General features: G+C 39.7%; 1 long non-coding RNA gene across 1 annotated transcript; it reads left to right on the top strand.

Moving 5' to 3' along the window:
• The first annotated feature begins 7,162 nt into the window (after nucleotides 1-7,162).
• Nucleotides 7,163-7,596, top strand: LOC112451195. Its single transcript, XR_003039968.1, has 2 exons — nucleotides 7,163-7,476; nucleotides 7,557-7,596. It is a non-coding gene; the product is annotated as an uncharacterized LOC112451195 (long non-coding RNA).
• Nucleotides 7,597-19,552: the final 11,956 nt, after the last annotated feature.

The following is a 19,552-nucleotide window of genomic DNA, read 5'->3' as shown; positions in this document are numbered from 1 at the left end:
GCTGTTATGTGCTGGACTGTCTCAAGGGCCTCCTTGCACAACCTACACCTTGGGTCTTGTCTGGTGTGGTAGATCTGAGCCTCTATTGCTCTGGTGTTTAGGGCCTGTTCCTGGGCGGCCAGGATGAGCGCCTCTGTGCTGTCCTTGTGTCCAGCTTTTTCCAGCCATTGGTAGGATTTCCTGATATCAGCCACTTCAGTTATTTGTTGGTGGTACATCCCATGTAAGGGCTTGTCCTCCGAAGATGGTACCTCCAGCACCTCGTCCTCTGTTCTGTTCTATATATATATATATAGTATTCAGTATTATGTGTTTGTGTGTGTATATATATATATAATATAAAACTGAACTGAACTGAATACAAGGGCAGCTGACCTGAGAAATAAGATTGTGACCAAGCTTGATGCCTACGACGACCAAGCCACGACCAAGCCTACGACGACTTAGCCATGAAAATCCATGTGACTTTCACATGTGATTTTCATGGGATTTTTTTGTAAGGGTAACCATAACAGTGGCAGACATTCAAGACAGAGTCTGAGGGATGAAAAGCTGGACTGCACCAGGTCCTGACATGATCCACCCCCACTGGCTAAAGAAACTGATCACTCTCCATGAACGCCTAGCAGGACAAATGAACCAGCCACTGATGGAAATGACCCACCCTGAGTGGTTGACCCAAGGCCGGACAGTATTGATTATGAAAGATCCCTAGAAAGGGGGAATTCCTTCCAACTACCGGCCAGTCACCTGCCTCTGTATATCATGGAAGCAACAGCGACTAAGATGAATAGACACATGGGTCAATATATGGGCGAGGCACAGAAGAGACTGGCACCAACACCAGGGGAGCCAAGCACCAGCTACTAGTGGACAGAACTGTAGCTCGAGACTGTAAGACCAGACACACAAACCTGTGCACTGCCTGGACTGACTACAGGAAAGCTTATTACTCAATGCCTGATACATGGATACCGGACTGCTTGAAACTGTACAACATCAACAGGACACTAAGAGTCTTCATTGAGAACTGAAGGGGAATGTGGAAGACAACTCTAGAGGCCAATTCCAAGCCAATTGCACAAGTCAGAATCAGATGCGGTATATACCAAGGTGATGCTTTGTCCCCACTCCTGTTCTGCATGGGCCTGAACACCCTCAGCCTGATGATTGCAGAGAGTGGCTATGGATACCAGTTCCAAAGTGGAACAGCCATCAGTCATCCTCTACTTGGATGACATCAAGCTGTATGACACAAGGGAGCAAGACATCAACTCACTGATCCACCTCACCAGGATATACAGTAAAGACATTGGTTTGTCATTCAGATTTGATAAGTGCAGCCAAATGGTGTTCAAGAGAGGCAAGGTAAATACAACTGAAGTGGTTGAACTACCTGAAGGCAACAGTGCAGATGTCCAGGACAGCTACAAGTACCTTGGAATCACACATACAAATGGCAACAAGGATGAGGCCGCAAGGAAGTAAGCCACAACCAAGTACCTACAGAGAGTAAGGCAGGTCTTGAATAGCCAGATGAATGGTAAGAACAAAGTCCAAGCCATCAACACATATGCGGTGCCAGTTATCAGATAGCCCGCTGGTGTCATAACCTGGCCCAAGGAGGAGATTGAAGCCACTGATATCAAGACAAGAACGCTCCTTACAATGTATGGAGGGTTTCACCCTAAGTCCAAAGCCCTGAGAGTGTACACTAAGAGAAAGGAGGGAGGGAGAGGACTAGTGAGCATCAGAGCCACTATACAGGATGAAACAACCAGAAAGCCCCCAATGATGATTTCCTAAGTGAATGTCTCAGGTAGCAGAAACCCAATGTGGAAGAGGAGAAAGAAGAACCATCAAGGAAAGACAAGCCTCTGCACGGCATGTACCACCAGCAGATTGAGGAAGTGACTGATCAACAAATCCTACCAGTGGCTAGAAAGGGCTGGACTGAAGGACAGCACAGAGGCACTAATCATGGCAGCGCAAGAGCAATAGAGGCCAGGGTCTATCATACCAGGCAGGACCCAAGATGCAGGCTGTGTAAAGATGCCCCTTAGACCAGGTGTGGGCAATCCTGGTCCTCGAGGGTCACTATCCTGCATGTTTTACTTGTTTCCCTGCTCCAACACACCTGATTTGAATCAGTGGGTGATTAACAGGAAACATGCAGGATAGTGGCCCTCGAGGACCAGGATTGCCCACCCATGCCTTAGACGGTCCAGCACATAATAGCAGGATGTAAGATACAGGCAGGCAAACCATACATGGAATGCAATAACCAAGCGGCTGAAATAATGTACAGAAACATCTGTACCGAGTATGGACTGGAAGTCCCTCAGTCAAAATGGGAGACTCCACCTAAGGTGGTGAAGAATGGCAGGGCTAAGACACTGTGGGACTTCCAGATACAGACTGACAAACGGGTGATGGCTAACCAACCGGACATTGTGGTTATAGATAAGATCGACAAAAGACAGCAGTGGTGATAGATGTAGCAGTCCAAAGCAACTGTAACGTCAAGAAGAAAGAGCATGAAAAGCTTGAGAAATATCAAGGGCTGAAAGAGGAAATGGAGACGTGTAAAGTCAAGGCCTCAGTGGTACCAGTGGTCATTGGAGCACTCAGTGCTGTGACCCCCTAACTGGAAAATTCCAGGAACAACTTAAGAGATCTCTGTCCAGAAGAGTGCAGTCCTAGGAACAACTAAGATACAGCGTAGAACCCTCAAGCTCCTAAGCCTCTGGTAAAGGACCCGAGCTTGAAGTGAAAGTGGAACCAACCATATGGAAAAAAGAGGGCGAGATGGAAGTTTTTTTTGTTTTTTATATATATATAATTCAAAAGCTATAGAACAACAAAATCTGATCAGATACAGATAAGGAAGAAAAATGTAGAATTCTTCTTTTTTTTTTCTTGCTCATGAATACAAAAATTGTTGTATATAATAAACTGTGTTGGAATCATATCATCATATCATCAACAAACATAATTTTTTTGTTTGTTTTGTTTAAAAGGTTTTTCTAGTTAAAATGAAAAATAAGTTTATACTTTTAGAAATTTGTTTCTACAAACACATATGTCCTAATGTTTTTTCTGTTTGTTTGTTTTGTTTTGTTTTCCAAATTGACTGTTTGAGTTATGAGTTACATTTTTTCTGATAAAAACGGCCAATTTATTTATTTTTTGATTGGCTGACTCTTTTTAATGCAAAAAGTTTATATACACAGATGGACAGACAGAGACAGACAGACAGATATCAAAATGTCCCTCTGTTTAAACTGCTTTGCATACCCAGCATACTTGGTGTTCAGAACAAAATGTTTTTTATTTTTTTTCCTATGGTTGCAATGGTAAATAAGGGTTTCATAGCTCCACGTGCTCTTGCCTCAAGGTTAAGAAATTCTAAGATTTTTAACTTTTATGTAATCAGCCATTCTGGAACTAAAAATCTCGAGTTTGATGGCATGGGGTAAATAACTCAGTTTATGTATAGAACCACAGTTTGTTAAACCTCCCTTCTGGAATACTCCACAGATGCCTTCTATCTAACTACTTTGGATTTTTTTATGTAACACAATAACAAGTCTGAGTAGAAACGTTTGAAGTCTAAACATTAGTTCCCCCTGAAACTATTTTAGAACCAATATAATAAAATTAAGTGACCTCCACCACACACACAAACACACTCTGTTTGAGAATCACTGACATAAACTGAGATGTTTATATTATTGTCAAAAATTATAGACTCCAAGGTACAAAAAACAAAACAAGAAGAATCAGAATCAGTAATTTTGTCCTTCAACCTATTTCACTCTTCTATGTTTATAGCTGTATGTGAAAGATATATGTATTCCTAATGGTCATTGTCACACATTGTGGAAGCTGTCACTCTACACCAAAAAGAGAATAACTAGTTACTAGTTACTAGTCATTCTTTTTGTCAGGATTTAACAGTGGTTTTCTGCTCTTAAAGCAGTCATCAGCCCAGATTCTGAACTTCATATTTAGTCTGAAGTTTGCTGTGCTGCCTTGTTGTTTCCCTTCTCACATTCTTGCATCATTACTACCACTCAGCATAAAAAGTTAGTGTTTGACACAAGCATGACACTACAATCAAGTTAGCTCGATTTCTTTTTGAATAATGACTTTGAGATTTGATCTAAAAGTGCTGATGCTGCCTGTTACCTTAGCTCCAGCGCTGCAGTCTACCTCCTGACATCACACTGTGCAACAGATAAACTACCCTGGCACCTCGACTTTGTTTGTAATATTAGCACAGATAGGATTATGACAGCCATGATGGATGGTGTAACAGGAACACAGCAGCGGTCTCTGAAGCGGGAAGCCCAGTGGCAGTGAGAGAGGTCAGGGTTGAAACGCTGCTCTGCACATGCTCAGTGGGCAAAGAAAGACTCCTGTTGCCTCATTTCAATGCAGTGGCAACACCTGGGAGCAAGAGCCTCGCCCAAGGATTTCAGAATGACAGGAACAAAATGAGGCAGAAAATTCATTAGCTATACATATGTGCTGGGTCTTATTTGTCACTGGCTAGCAGTCTGGTTTATGGTATCAACATATACTTTCCCAGACTTTCTGCCCAGGAGACCATAAGGAAAGTTGTTTTTCCCACCAACGTCTTCATCTCTTTATGCATTCTGGTGGTAGCTTTCTGTTTTAACAGTTTAGGATTTTTAAATGATATGAGATTGTATTGTCTTAAACTAACTCAGTTTCCTTTTCTTTTTTTCTTCAGTATGTTGCAAAGTGTCACGCAGAGGCCAGATGTTTAAAGTAAAGAGAGAGAGGTTCTGAAGTGGCGCTCAGGAGAGATGTCTGCATAATTCCAGCCGGCAGATGAAGAGGATCTCTCTGTCTGCAGTGCTGTCAATCTAACAGCTTTGAAGTGTGCCAGCTTCACAAGAAATCCCCAACAAAAAGACAGGAGAAAAAAAGATATGGTGTGGGGATTTGGGGAAGGGAAAAGTTGATGTCTGTATTCTGCATTAAAGCATGATGTGGTTTTTCCTCAGAATTTTGCAGCATGAGTTTTATTTATGGACCTAATGAGAGGCAGGCACAGAGCAGGAAGGAGATGGATTGTTGGAAGAGTTACTGCGCCACAACAAAGATGGTTTTTCAATTTGCATTTTGAGATTTTCAGATGGCTGTGTCAACCAGCAAAGTGCACAACGTGGAAACTGATTTACTTTACCCAGAATTGTGAGGAGGCAGAAAATCTGCACTCTAATTACCTATTCTTATCATTTTAAATGACATGCAAAGTAAAGGAAAAAAATCAGTAATCCTCATTTCATTCCATCAAATGCTGGCTTTTCATTGTTCATTGTTTACTAAGCTTGTAGAAAATCCTGTGTTGACTGCTGAGAGCGCAGACATTCAGCATCTGTCTTCAAACGCCCTCAGACATGTTGGGGACAATGGAGAAATAACTGAGGCAACCTTTTGCACCCTGCAGAGACTGCAAGGGCCATGTAGGGGCTGATGCCTATAAAGAGGGACCATTCAGTCTTTATTCAAATGAAAGTTAGAAGTGACACATTGAGCCTAAGGCACTGGAGGAACGGCCAGGGGTACATTTTTGAATTGTTCTGACTGTTCAGTTATCAATTGTTTGTACAGAGCTCTTCAAGTCACATTCATAAGACCAGACTTAAAGGAGCTCAGGAACTGATTTATTCTAGACATTGTCTGGCACATTCAGGGATATCAGGATTTACCAGACAGAGAAACGTGGAATAGAGGAAGACAAAACAGATGGTGCAGAGCCTCACAATATTTTACTGTTAAACAAATTAATCTCCACATAAGTTTCAACATAGCAACCTTTTAAAGAACTTTGTAGTTTTTTTATTTTCCTTCACCACTGGGGGAGGGGGGCGGGGGGGGTTATGTAGTTACAACTAGTATTGTTAAAAGATCAGTATCGCTATAAACAACTGAGTCACTCAGAACATTGCTGATGCATTAGTTTATACAGAATTAGCCTAACTGCAAAACTTCATTAATGAATAATTTACAAACTCCAACCTAGATGACTTCCTGTGTATCGGAAGGGAAATACTTAAGCACCACAGTTGAATTCAGTCAAAGTAGGCCATCTTCTTTTCCCCAACCCCCCAACTTTATTAATGAATCTGATGTTAGCACATAAACTTACTCTTCTGATTCAGTATCACTGTACTGATCCATCATTTCCTGCAGCATCAAGAAGCTGGTTTTACAGAAAAAAATCTGGTAGACTCACATCACACATGTAAACAACCATTCAAGTAGGAAACGGTAAGGCACCAAAATGTGTTCATGTCATGTGTTCTGTTGTTTGGTTTATAAATTACTTAGTTAAGTTCTTTTTACAGTAGTTGTCAACCTTGCTACACTCGACACAACCCGCACAACTTATCAGAATGTGGCAGGATTGCAGCAAATTTGGAAAACTTCTTTCAGTGTGAAGAAACTCACATTGGCCCACCCTGTAAATTTGCTGCCCCCTCTACTGGCCTCCTGGCTAGACAGTTTTATAATCCTGAAATGTATGTCAGCAAAACATCTTGAGACCCACTGAACAGATTTAAATAAAACTAAAAAGTAATCATTGGATCTACAACTAAACACATTAACTTTTAAAGGGAAAATGAAAAGTAATTTGAAGCTAAAATAAATCAAAAGAAAGTCATTAAAGATGCTTCTTTTCAGAGTCTCTCACTTTAAAAAATTTACACTAATTTAAAATTAATAATTAAAAATCAAAAACATCTCTAGGGTCTCTTCCGCGATCACTCGGAAAAGTGACATACACTATATTGCTAAAAGTATTTGCTCACCCATCCAAATTATCGGAATCAGGAATCAATCACTGCCATGGCCACAGATGTATAAAATAAAGCACCTAGGCATACAGACTGTTTTTACAAACATTTGTGAAAGAATGGGTCGCTTTCAGGAGCTCTGTGAATTCCAGCGTGAAACTGTGTGTGGTGATCTGTGTTTTTCTGCACTTCCTGGTGGGCGTGGCTGGCTCCTCCTGCTGGTGGAGTTGGACTTTCCCTCTGCACACCTGAAGGAGATGAGGCATCAGAGGAGCTGGTGTATTTAAGGCTGTGGTGGGAACCAGATCAGCGCTGGAGCATTGCTTACCGTGTGGTAAAGTCTTCGAGCCAGCTCAAGTGATCAGTTTGTTAACCAAGAGATTTACTCACCTGTTTTTCTTGTGTACTCGTCTTCCTCAGTTAGTTTCCTGCCTGCCCGAGGATCCAGTCTGGTTCCGGTTCCTCTGTTAAAACCCAGCCTTGAAGATTACTCCCTGATGTCCTCCAGTCTCCTTCATCTACACTCAACTCTGGAAAGCTTGGACTGCCTGTTGTTATCTCCTGGACACAAATACCAGAAAAGCTCTCACCTGGGAAATAATCACAGATCCCACATCCGATGCAGAACCTCACCTGACAATCAGTAAGCCTCAGATCGGTTGTTCAGTTTTTGTTCGTCTCCATCTCGTTATTTTATTTACCGTTCTTCTTCCGTGTTTTCAGGTCTCCATCCCGTGCCGTCTATTCCCCTGTTCACTGTAAATAAAACCACTTACATTATATCTGCCTCCTGTAGTCTGTCTACCACCAAGCTGTTGCGCTCTTCGACATCACAGAATCCTGACACTGTGATAGGATGCCACATGTGCAACAAATCCAGTTGTGAAATTTCCTTGCTCCTAAATATTCCACAGTCAACTATCAGCTGTATTATAAGAAAATGTAAGTGTCTGGGAACGACAGCAACTCACCCATGAAGTGGTAGGCCACGTAAACTGATGAAACGGGATCAGCGGATATAGATTTACAAGCGCTTAGTGTGAAGAGGTCGCCAACTTTCCACAGAGTCAATCACTACAGACCTCCCAACTTCATGTGGCCTTCAGATTAGCTCAAGAACAGTGCGCAGAGAGCTTCATGGAATGGGTTTCCATGGCTGAGCAGAGACTGTGAGTTGGGCCTTCTTATCCAACATCAGTTTCTGACCTTACAAATGAGCTTCTGGAAGAATGGTCAAAAATAGCAAAGTGGGTTGCAATTAATTTTGTAAACCAGTGGTTCCCAAAGATTTTCTTCTAGGCCCCCTATAGATTACAATAACCCCCCCCCACACACACACACACACACACAAAAAAAAAAAGAAGAAATCAACTGGGCATACTCATCGTTCAACCAGACAAATACATATTTTGTTTTCAAACTCCACTGAAGTTTATTTCACACTTCTGGTTGCAACAAAACAAACTACAAACCATCTTTACAGTGAAACACTTTTGTGTAACTATTTTTTTTAGTTCTATACTGTAGAAGAGTATTCTTTGCTGTCAGTGTATTTTCAAACATTTCTTTTTTTTATTTGTAACAATATTCAACTTTGCTATCATCAATACATTAAAAAAAAGTCTCTGTGCAAAATGGGGTTAAAAACCTGTCCATTCTGCTTAGTCAGGCACTGTTTTTTTTTTCCATTCCATTTCATTCCCACACTTTAGGAACCACTGGTGTAAACCAACTCAAAATTACAACAGTTGTGTCATTCTTAAGTTTCCCAATGGACAAATAAAGTTTGATGGATGTGATTACTTTAGCTCATGGTGAAAATTACAACCCAAAGTCAGGTGACTGCGCAGTTAACGTTTTGAATAGTGAAATCTGAAATACAAACCTGCAGTAGAAGAACCACCGCTTATCGACTGGCACTGGCAGCCTCTAACTGTTCAGATGGAAAGGTCCTTGAAGACTGTGTGACATTCAGGGGTGGAAATTAAAAAATTTTGTCCACCAGCCACTATCGCTGGTGGACAATTTTTTTTACCAGCCACTCAAATATTTTACCAGCCACTATTTTTTGTTGTGACAAAAAGTTATTTCATATGATGATGATGTTGGAGGTGGGTGGAAGCAGTTGTGGTGCCCTACAAGCTGAACAACACCTCTTTCTGGACACTGTATGGAAATAACTAGATTTTTCTTATTTTATTTTTTTTATTTTAAACCATTAAAAGATGCATATCTGTACATAAAAAATTCAGACAAGTGAAATTTATTTCTGTGGAGTGTTTTTGAAGTATTTTTTTGTGCTTTTGTAAGTTTTTGTATGTAAGTTGTAATGTTTTTCAGACACTTGCAGCTTTTAATGCATAGATCTATTTGCGCGAACGCACACTGACCGACGTCATGACGTCATGGATTTAGTTAAAAATAAAAGTTAAACTTTCGGTTCTTCCCTCGACTTCTCTTGAAAAACATTTTTGTTGTCTGCCACCTGCTTAACTCCCGAAATGTTCCACCACATTGCTAATGCTAGTCCTCAAATTGTTTCTTCTTCTTCTCCTTGATTTTTATTGGTGGTTGGTAAACAACTGAAGGAATCAAAACCGCCACCAACTGGTAAAGAGTGTCTGCTAAACTTTTCTCCTTCTTGCATTTAGCAGCAACTCGAGCACATTACTGCCCCCTATATGTCAAGAGGACAAATAACACCGTTTCTGTTCAAATTGCCAAACAGTGGCGTGTGTGTGTTCATCAAATTCACCCGCCACTTCAAATATTTACCCGCATTTGGTCAGTGGTGACATTATTGGGAAGCTTGGGTTTTCCCCTTGTGGAATGTGGGGTTTGAGTTCCCAACAGAATCATTCCAGACAAAAGACAAAAAACAAAAGACAAAATATGTTCTCAAACCAGTACTCTTGTTAACAAAGCTAGCTTCTTTTGCTGTTTCAATTTTCACTGATATGTACACCCACACAATCACCCCACTATAGGAATTTGACACAAAAACTCTCAAAACAAGTCATTAACGTTTTAAATCACAGAAACAAACCACTGAACTGTTTTATGATTTAACTAAAAGAAAATCATGAAAACTTATTATTTTGATTTTTTTTTCCATTTCCCCTTAAAAGTAAACCTTTTTATCAATGAATCTAATCAACCATACTAACCAAAAAAATTTCTATAATTCAGTCAATTTCAGATATTGAGCTACTATTTGATGTGGTAGTAGCTGAGAGTCATCCCCAACAACTATTCAGAGCAAATTGCACAAGATATTTAATTAAAACTTTGGCATGCAAGGCAGAGGGTGATATGCATTCTTTCAAGAAATCCCATTTTCAGTTATAGTTATAAATTTAGGAAAGGAGAGGACAAACTTCATTGATTTGTGAATTGTTGTTTTTTCTGGGGTTTTTTATCTTACAGTTGAAATACCTGTGTAGGCCTGTATCAGTAGGTGATTCTCTATTTTCAATGTTGCAGTATTTCTCTGATAGACTCAAATATAGTACTAGCATAATAAAACTATTGAAATTCTGTTATGGCTTTTGACTTTAGTGTGCCACCCCAAGCTTAATAATGACCCACTGACTCCTTTGAAAACTTTTTAGAGATGTCCATGAAATTCCCACAGCAATACTACTACAAATTCCTGTGACTGCAACATGCCCCAGGCCTCACCATTTTAGTCTTCTAAGGAGGTAGAAACACCATCCTGTATCCTTTCACCTGCATGAAAGGATGCAGGTAAAAGTGTTTTCTGTGTCAGCCTTCACAACTGGTTCATCTTTGGGTACAGATGTATGAAGAATCATCATATATCATATACAAACCTAAACACTATGTGAATGCCCTGCCATCATAAATGCAATCATCAGGAAGCAGACAGGTTCTGTGTTCCCCAGATTATTGTGTTTTGGTGCAAAATGTGCATGTCAACTCCAAACCAAAAGTAAAACACAATGAGAATGTGCTGCTGAAGCAGGTCGGAGAGTGTCATTATCCTTAATCAATCAATCAATCAATCAATCGATCAATCAATCAATCAATCAATCAATCAATCAATCAATCAATCAATCAATCAATCAATCAATCAATCAATCAATCAACTTTATTTATATAGCACATTTTAAGAACCACAGGGGTAGCCAAAGTGCTGTACAATAGATAGATAAAAACAGTAAAAAGGAAATAGATAAAACAAATAAACAGATAAAAAGATAAATAGATAAAAAAGAGACATACACATACGAGTTCACAGCAGGTATGTTTTAGGTGCCAAGAAAGACAAAAAATCACAGTGTGTTAAAAGCCAAAGTATAAAAGTGTGTTTTTAAAAGAGATTTAAAAACAGGAAGAGAGGAGGCCTGTCTGACACTCAGGGGTAAATTGTTCCAGAGCTTGGGAGCAGCAACAGCAAATGCTCTGTCACCTTTGAGCTTCAGCCTAGTTTTAGGGACTGTCAGCAGTAACTGATCAGCTGATCTTAGGGATTGGGGCGGGCAGTAAGGCTGAAGCAGCTCAGATAGATATGGTGGGGCCAAGTTGTTCAAGTATTTAAAAACAAATAACAGGAGCTTAAAATTAAGTAAAATTTAGTAAAACAAGTCCTGTACTAACATGGGCTGAAAAGCCACTTAGTGAGGAAAAGCTATTACTCTGAAAGCAACATAAACTAGAAACACTCCAAGAGCACAAACCTCTCCCAAGACCATAGGATCGCAATCCACTTAGATTACTTGGATTTGGGTGATGAATCTGGAGCATCACCAAAATCTAATCACTTGTTCCTTGTACCATGTTTGATGTTTCCTGAAAAATGCATGAACAATCATGCATAACTTATCAAGTAATCTTGGGCACAGACAAACAATAACTACCAAAAACATAATCCTCCTTGGTGCAGGTAAAAAAAAACACATTACAGTTTACAAATGCACACAAAGACACAGGCATTAAGTGTTGGAGACATGTCCTGTAGTCCAATGAAACTAAAATTGAACTGTTTGATCATAATGACCATCGTTACTGGATGGAAAAGGGGGAAGCTTACACCATTTCAATTATGAAGTACAAAGGTGGCTGCATCATGTTGTGGGGGTGTTTTGCTGCATGAGGTACTGGTGCACTTCTCAAAATATATGGCATCATGAGGAAAAAACATTATGTGGAAATACTGAAGCAACATCTCAAGACAACCAGGAAGTTAAAGCTTGTGTACAAATGGGTCTTCCAAATGGTCCATGACCCTAAGTATTCTGCCAAATTAGTAACAAAGTGGCTGAAGGACAACAATGACAAAAGTCTGGAGTGGCCATCACAAAAGCCTGATCTCAATCCCATAGAAAATTTGTGGGCAGAGCTGAACAGGTGTGTGTAAGCAAAGCGGTTTACAAACCTGACTCAATTATACTACTTCTGTTATGAGGAATAGTAAGAAAAAATTAGCAAACTGTTGGAAGAAGTTTGTGGAAGGATACCCAAATTGTTTGACACAAATAATATGATTTAAAGGCAATGCAAGCAAATATTGAGATAATATATGTAAACTTGTGACTTGAAGAAAGCAACAAAATATTATCTGTGTCAATATTTGGGAATTTAGCAAATATAGATAATTTTGGAAATCTTAACTATCCTAAAACAGGAAAGCTTTAGTCTGATTTAATATCAGACAGTGTGAGAAAAAATGGTTGTGCGGTTTTTTATACAGTATATGTAAATATCTGTTTTCAACCCTATCTATAGATAAATGTGATGTTTGTGCATCCACAGTGAGGAAAAATGCTTATTTAATAAAAGGCTTCCATGAGGATTTCTGTTCTTGTCATATTAACTACAGCAAATACACTCAAGTTCTGAACCCAGAACCAACATATCAAGAAGGTTTAAAGATTTGTTTTTGATCTAGGGAGGTTTGGTCAGTGGTGATATCAACTGAAAATGAGAGGATTGTTGGTGAATGGTCTATCAGTATGATTCAAAGGTTGACATGGAAAATTGCATTGACTTGTCTTACTTGTTTTTCTGTCCTTAAGATTTTCAGGAGAAGATAAGAGTATCCAGGGGGTCCAATGGTAAATTCGGAAGGAGCAGCAGACAGTGGGCCAGGCAGGTAGGTTTGACTTCTTCCAGTAGGTAAATATGTCTTGTCTGAAAAGCATGTGGTACCATAATTTAGAGCAAAGTTATCAGTACAGCTGTCTTCAGATCCTCAAAGCAATTACTCTACAGAGGTACAAAAATCATGTTCAGATAAATACAAAAAATAGCTTGGTGGCAAGAGATTATCACAAAAAACAACAATACCGAAACTGTCTGAGAATGTTCAAAGATTAGAGAATACAATTCAGTGTTGAGTAGAGGTCTAAGAAGGTATTCTGTAGCAGGAGGACTGCAGAATGATTAGATCAAAGACTATTTACAAAATAGACCAAGTTTCCCTTCCTTTTCTTGTTGGAAAATTAAGCCAGCAGAACTTAGTTTAATGAGAGCTGTCATGTTGTATTTTTGGGACCAGAACCTGGTGATGTTGGGCTTTGAGTCCTGTCTCCTCCCCTGCACATAATTATGGTGTCACATGACCTTTCTTTTAAGAAGGAAATAACTAATTACAGCTAAACTAATTGGAAAATTTTCTGAGAGTCTCGTTTACAAGTAATGGGAGAATAGAGAGGAAGATGGATTGACGTCAATTTACTCGTCCATCTACGTTCAAACCCTCATCATGATCATGATCGAAGGAATGAGATCCAGGATACAAGCCTGACCTAGCCTTGGAAATACTTTGAGGAGCAAGGACTAGAGTTGCTGCTCCTCTGTATCAAAAGGAGTCAGCTGAAGTGGTTTGGGCATCTAATCAGGATGCCTCCTGGATGCCTCTCTTCGAAGATTTTCTGGGCATGTCCCACTGGGAAGAGACCCCAGGGCAGACCCAGTACTCGCTGGAGAGATTATTTATTCTCTCTGACCTGGAAAAGCCTTGGAGGAGCTGGAGAGTGTAGCTGGGAAGGGAGATATCTGTGTTTCTCTCCTGGACCTGTTGCCCCTGTGACCTGACCATAGATAAGCGGTAGAAGATGGGTGAATGGATTATAAATAAATATATTTAACATGCATCAGCAAGGTCAGAATGGCACGACTCAACAAGAGACAACACCTGAACAAAATATCTGTGGTGTATTTTTTTCTTTCTATTTTACCAACAGAAATGTTTTGTTACTTTATATGGGAAATATTTGTCCACAGCTTCACCTTGAGAAAAACAGAAACAAAAAACATGGCAAAGGTAGAATTATCACAGTTAATTTGGAGGAAAAATTAGCTTTTACCCCAAGAGCTAAGATTTGCCATACAGTAAAAATAAGTCCCAATAAAATATTTTCTAGTACTGTCCCTGACAGCTGAAAGTTTCCAAACTATTTAATGTCAAATATTTTAGCTTAGTCATGTTGAAGGTTTAAGATTCAACTTTATTAGTTGAAGTGATGTGTTGCATGCAAAATCCAGTTACTTCACAGCATCCCAAAAAGGTTATTGATGTAGGAATTTACAGGGCTGTTCCAGAGTTTTTCATTTAAATTTTAGCTTTGTCAGGCTCTGCTTCAACAAAGCAGCACCAAACTATTACACTCACACCTGCATGTTTTTCAGTTAATATGAGCTTAACTTAAATGTTTTTATGTTAAGCATGTAGCATGTCTGATATTACTGTCCAAATGTAGTACTAAACTCATTTTTTAACCCCATCCTGTAGTTCCGAAAGACCTGGTATTAAAATGTGTTTTCTCTAACAAACCTAAACGTTAATGTAAATTGTGCTTCAACGTAAAAAAAAACAACAAAAAACAAAGCAAAACAAAAAATCAGGTAAAACTTAAGTTACTCAAATATTTTAATTTGTTATTATTGAAACATTCTACTATATTTCCACTTAGCAGACTTTTCAAAAGCATCATGTTGTGTGTTGATATCAATATGTAGTGTAAGACCTTGTAAGACCAGACAGTAGAGTGCAGGACTATAAAACACATCACAACCACAGAAAGCTGTCAATACCTGCTTTCAAAAGAATCCTGGCATTTATCATGGCAGCACAACACACAGCAATACAACATCAAGATCTATTAATGTGTGATATTTGCTCCTTTGAAAAAGGCAGGGAACAATTTTGATTCGATTTCTGCTTTGTTATATTGTTGCCTGTAAAGGTGTAGACTGTATTCTGTGCTGGGACATGAAATATTCTAAAAAAAAACCTTGTGATTCTGAGAAAAATCTGAACCAGCAGGGGGGCTGAAAGCTTGTCTGCTGCTGTGTTGTGGCAAGATTTTATCAGCATCTGAGTCGTTTTACTCAAAGAATGTAAAGGAGCATGTCCTGGTGACGGTGCTAGATTAACAGCTCACACGCTGATATACTACTCAATCCAGTCTGTCACAGAGAAGGGATCGTGTACTGAGAAAACACATAAAAGATACCATAGTCTGTTACTGTCAAACTTTTTTCTGCAGAATGTTAAGATTTGTAAATTCAGTACAGCATGTAACACTCAATGATTTTTTTTGTCATTTAAAAATAGATCACAGACAAATAAGGAGTAAAACCACAGACACTAAACTCACAAAACATGAAGTAAACTAACACTTTAGAATAAGGGTCACAAAACATGTTTAGTTACATAGAAAGTAATGAGGAACAAATGATGGACTAACTGTAGATAACAATTAACTAATATGCAACTGCTGAAATTTACACCATTTAACAAAAACATAAAAGCAATACTTTTGTTTTTGCTACCATTTTTGATGAGCTGAACTCAAAGATTTAAGACTTTCTATGTGAGACCACCATTTGCCTCACGCAGTGCAACACAGCTCCTTCGCATAGAGTTGATCAGGTTGTTGATTGTGGCCTGTAGAAAGTTGGTCCACTCCTCTTCAATGTCTGTGCAAAGTTGCTGGATATTGTCAGGAACAGGAACACGCAGTCATAAACACTGATCCAGAGCATCCCAAACATGCTCAATGAGAGACATGTCTGTTGAATTAGCTGGCCATGCAAGAACTGAGATGTTTTCAGCTTCCAGGAATTGTGTACAGATCCTTGCAACATGGGGCCATGCATTATCATGCTGCAAAATGAGGTGATGGTCATGGATGAATTCCACAACATTGGGCCTCAAGATCTCATCGTGATATCTCTGTGCATTCAAGATGCCATCAATAAAATGCACCTGTGTTCATTGTCTATAACATAAACCTGCACATACCATAACCAGGGGTGGAAATTAGCACCCGCCACTGGCCAAATGCGGGTAAATATTTGAAGTTGCGGGTGAATTTGATCAACACACACGCCACTGTGGCGGGTTGGCAATTTGAACAGAAACTGTGTTATTTGTCCTCTTGACATATAGGGGGCAGTAATGTGCTCGAGTTGCTGCTAAATGCAAGAAGGAGAAAAGTTTAGCAGACACTCTTTACCAGTTGGTGGTGGTATTGATTCCTTCAGTTGTTTACGAACCACCAATAAAAATCAAGAAGAAGAAGAAGAAACAATTTGAGAAGTAGCATTAGCAATGTGGCGGAACATTTCGGGAGTTAAGCGGGTGGCAGACAACAAAAATGTTTTTCAAGTTCAAGTTAAACAACGTTTTATTTTTAACTAAATTAATGACGTCATGACGTTGGTCAGTGTGCGTTCGTGCCTACGGGATTGTTCTGACAATCTGTGCTTCCTCGTCAGATTTTCCTACCGTAGCACGGTTAAACAGCTATGTCTAACGGTCGGTGCTACCCATCAAAAACTGCTACCGTCATGTTTACAAATCGAAAACTATAGTGGTTTGTGTTAATGTTCAATATCATCGGATACTGAAGTGGAAGCTTAGGAGTTATGCTTCGCATAGCATTGGAACAATTTATATTCCCAACATTCCCTTTCTAAAACTACAAAATGGTAAATGGCTTGCACTTATATAGTGCTTTATCTAGTCCAAGGACCTCAAAGCGCTTTACACTACAGTTATTCACCCATTCACACACTGATGGCGGTAAGCTACATTGTACAGCTACAGCTACAGAAGTGGGGCTGCCATCACACCGGCACCACCGAGCCCTCTGACCACCACCAGTAGGCAAGGCAGATGAAGTGTCTTGCCCAAGCACACAACGGCTGAGAGCAAGGAGCAACCCCCAGAGCAGGGGCTCGAACCAGCAACCCTCCAATTACAGAACAGACCCCCCTACCTCCTGTGCCACCACAGACAAAAATCACTTCCTTCATCAGAATAGCCTACCTGTTAAATATAAGCGGGTAGCACAAATAGATCTATGCATTAAAAGCAGCAAGTGTCTGAAAACCATTACAACTTACATACAAAAACTTACAAAAGCACAAAAAAATACTTCAAAAACACTCCACAGAAATAAATTTCACTTGTCTGAATTTTTTTATGTACAGATATGCATCTTTTAATGGTTTAAAATAAAAAAAATAAAAAATAAGAAAAGTCTAGTTATTTCCATGCAGTGTCCAGAAAGAGGTATTGTTCAGCTTGTAGGGCCCCACAACTGCTTCCACCCACCTCCAACATCATCATCATATGAAATAACTTTTTGTCACAACAAAAAATAGTGGCTGGTAAAATATTTGAGTGGCTGGTAAAAAATTTTGTCCACCAGCCACTATGGCTGGTGGACAAAATTTTTAATTTCCACCCCTGACCATAACCCTACCACCACCATGACAACAAACTGCAGTCAGGTGGAGACTCCGATGACAACGAGCATGCAAATAAGCTTCCCTGAAAAAGTTTTTAGCAGTTTGTGCAGAAATTCTTTGGTTATGCAAACTGATTGTTACAGCAGCTGTCCAGGTTGCTGGTCTCAGACAATCTTGGAAGTGAAGATACTGCATGTGGAGGTCTTGGGCTGGTGGGGTTACACATGTTCTGTGGTTGTATGGTCAGTTGGATATACTGCCAAATTCTCTGAAATGCCTTTAGAGACAAAATGGTAGAGAAAGTAACATTCAGTTCATGGGCAGAGGCTTTGGTTGACACGATTCAGGTTTCAGGTTTTATTTTTCTGTTTTTATTTTTATTTTTTGAGATTCTTGTATTTTTGATGTCGGGGTATATCATTTAGTTTTTCTCCTTGGTTCTTTGTGTTCTGTATTGGTGTATTGTTCTTTGTTTTTCCTGTGTCACTATTTACCTGCCCTCAGCTCAGTATTTCTTTGGTCTGCCTGCCACGCCCACCTCACCTGTTCCTGATCATGTCCCAGCTGTCAGTCATTTCCCACTCACCCTCAGTTTCTTAAAACTGGTTTCATCTCACTCTCTCCTTGCTGGTTCATTCATTCTGCCTTGTTGTCCAGCTTTCTGTCATGGTTTCAGGTATATGCCCGACCCACATGCAAGATTCTTTCCGGAGACAATAAAAAGTTAAGAAGGTTTATTTACAAAAGAATGAATTATTGAAGGGTCTTGTTCTGGGAAGGGTCTGGATGGCACAAAGAATCAGGAACACTATGGATAAAGTAAATAAACAAATGAGTCCAGAATACATGAGTCTGGGGGGGGGGTGAGGAATTTGTCTTACTGTAAAGGAAGAGGTAGACCGCCAGGGAGAGGTGAGTGAAATCATAGGAGATGGAACTGTGTGAAATCTTGCAGGCTTGCAGGGTTACCTTAATAGAAGCACAAGGAGATCAAAAATTTCTAAGTTAAAGCCAAATCTTAACACAGAAACTCAAAGGGCTCAGAGTTTTACCACAATGGTTAACACTCAGGCGAGGAAGGACTGGCAGCCAGCTCCTCTTAACCTCTGACTTGATGAGCCTGGTGATTTGCTGGTATGCAGCAGCACAGCTCAAGACTGTAAGACCAGATGCACTTCCCTGTAGTCACCAATTGACTACAGGGAAGCATATGACTCCATGCCATACACATGGATACTGGAGTTCTTGAAACTGTACAACATCAACAGGACACTAAGAACCTTCATTGAGAACTCAATTTGAGTGTGGGTGATGACTCTAGAGGTCAATTCATATTCTAATCAGTGCTTTATATCGAATTCATACACCGATGGGACACACATAGGCAATGAGTGGTTCAATGTCTTGTCACCAAAATGTATTTTTGTGATTCATTCTCAGTCTTTTACTTATTTGCAGTCATAAGGTGGGACAGATCAGCATCTGCATTTCTGAGAAGATTTATCATATTGCCCTGTAGGCAGTGATCAGAACTGCAAGCAACAGAGTCTCATAGGGACAGAAATAAGACTGATCCATGCACACACATTCTGTTTGTTTCAATTCACTGATACGGCCACTACTTTCGCTGGACTTCTGTTTAAAATTCCATGTATGAGACAAAAATAAGTAAATTATCATTCAACAGCTTGGAGCTGACAGACCACATCACAAAAAACTAAAGACAGAGGGGAGATATACAATGGGGCATTTTCTCTAACATGGTAGGCATAATTTCAGTTTTGTTTTTTTTTTTTTGGGGGGGAGGGAGGTTTATTGCTCACAGGTGGAACTTATTGAACTAATTATGTGCTTCTGGGGAGGGGGTGAGGTTGTCTCTCTAAATTAATTATTAGACCAGACTGTTTTTACTAGACACAACCTCAAACATTGCTCCTCAACAGAAAACTAGGACGAGTGAATATCCTACCATTTACAATTCATAACATCATCCA

The sequence above is a fragment of the Kryptolebias marmoratus genome, linkage group LG17, assembly GCF_001649575.2.
Source record: "Kryptolebias marmoratus isolate JLee-2015 linkage group LG17, ASM164957v2, whole genome shotgun sequence".
NCBI lineage: Eukaryota > Metazoa > Chordata > Actinopteri > Cyprinodontiformes > Rivulidae > Kryptolebias > Kryptolebias marmoratus.
This window is presented reverse-complemented; position numbering and strand designations above follow the sequence as displayed.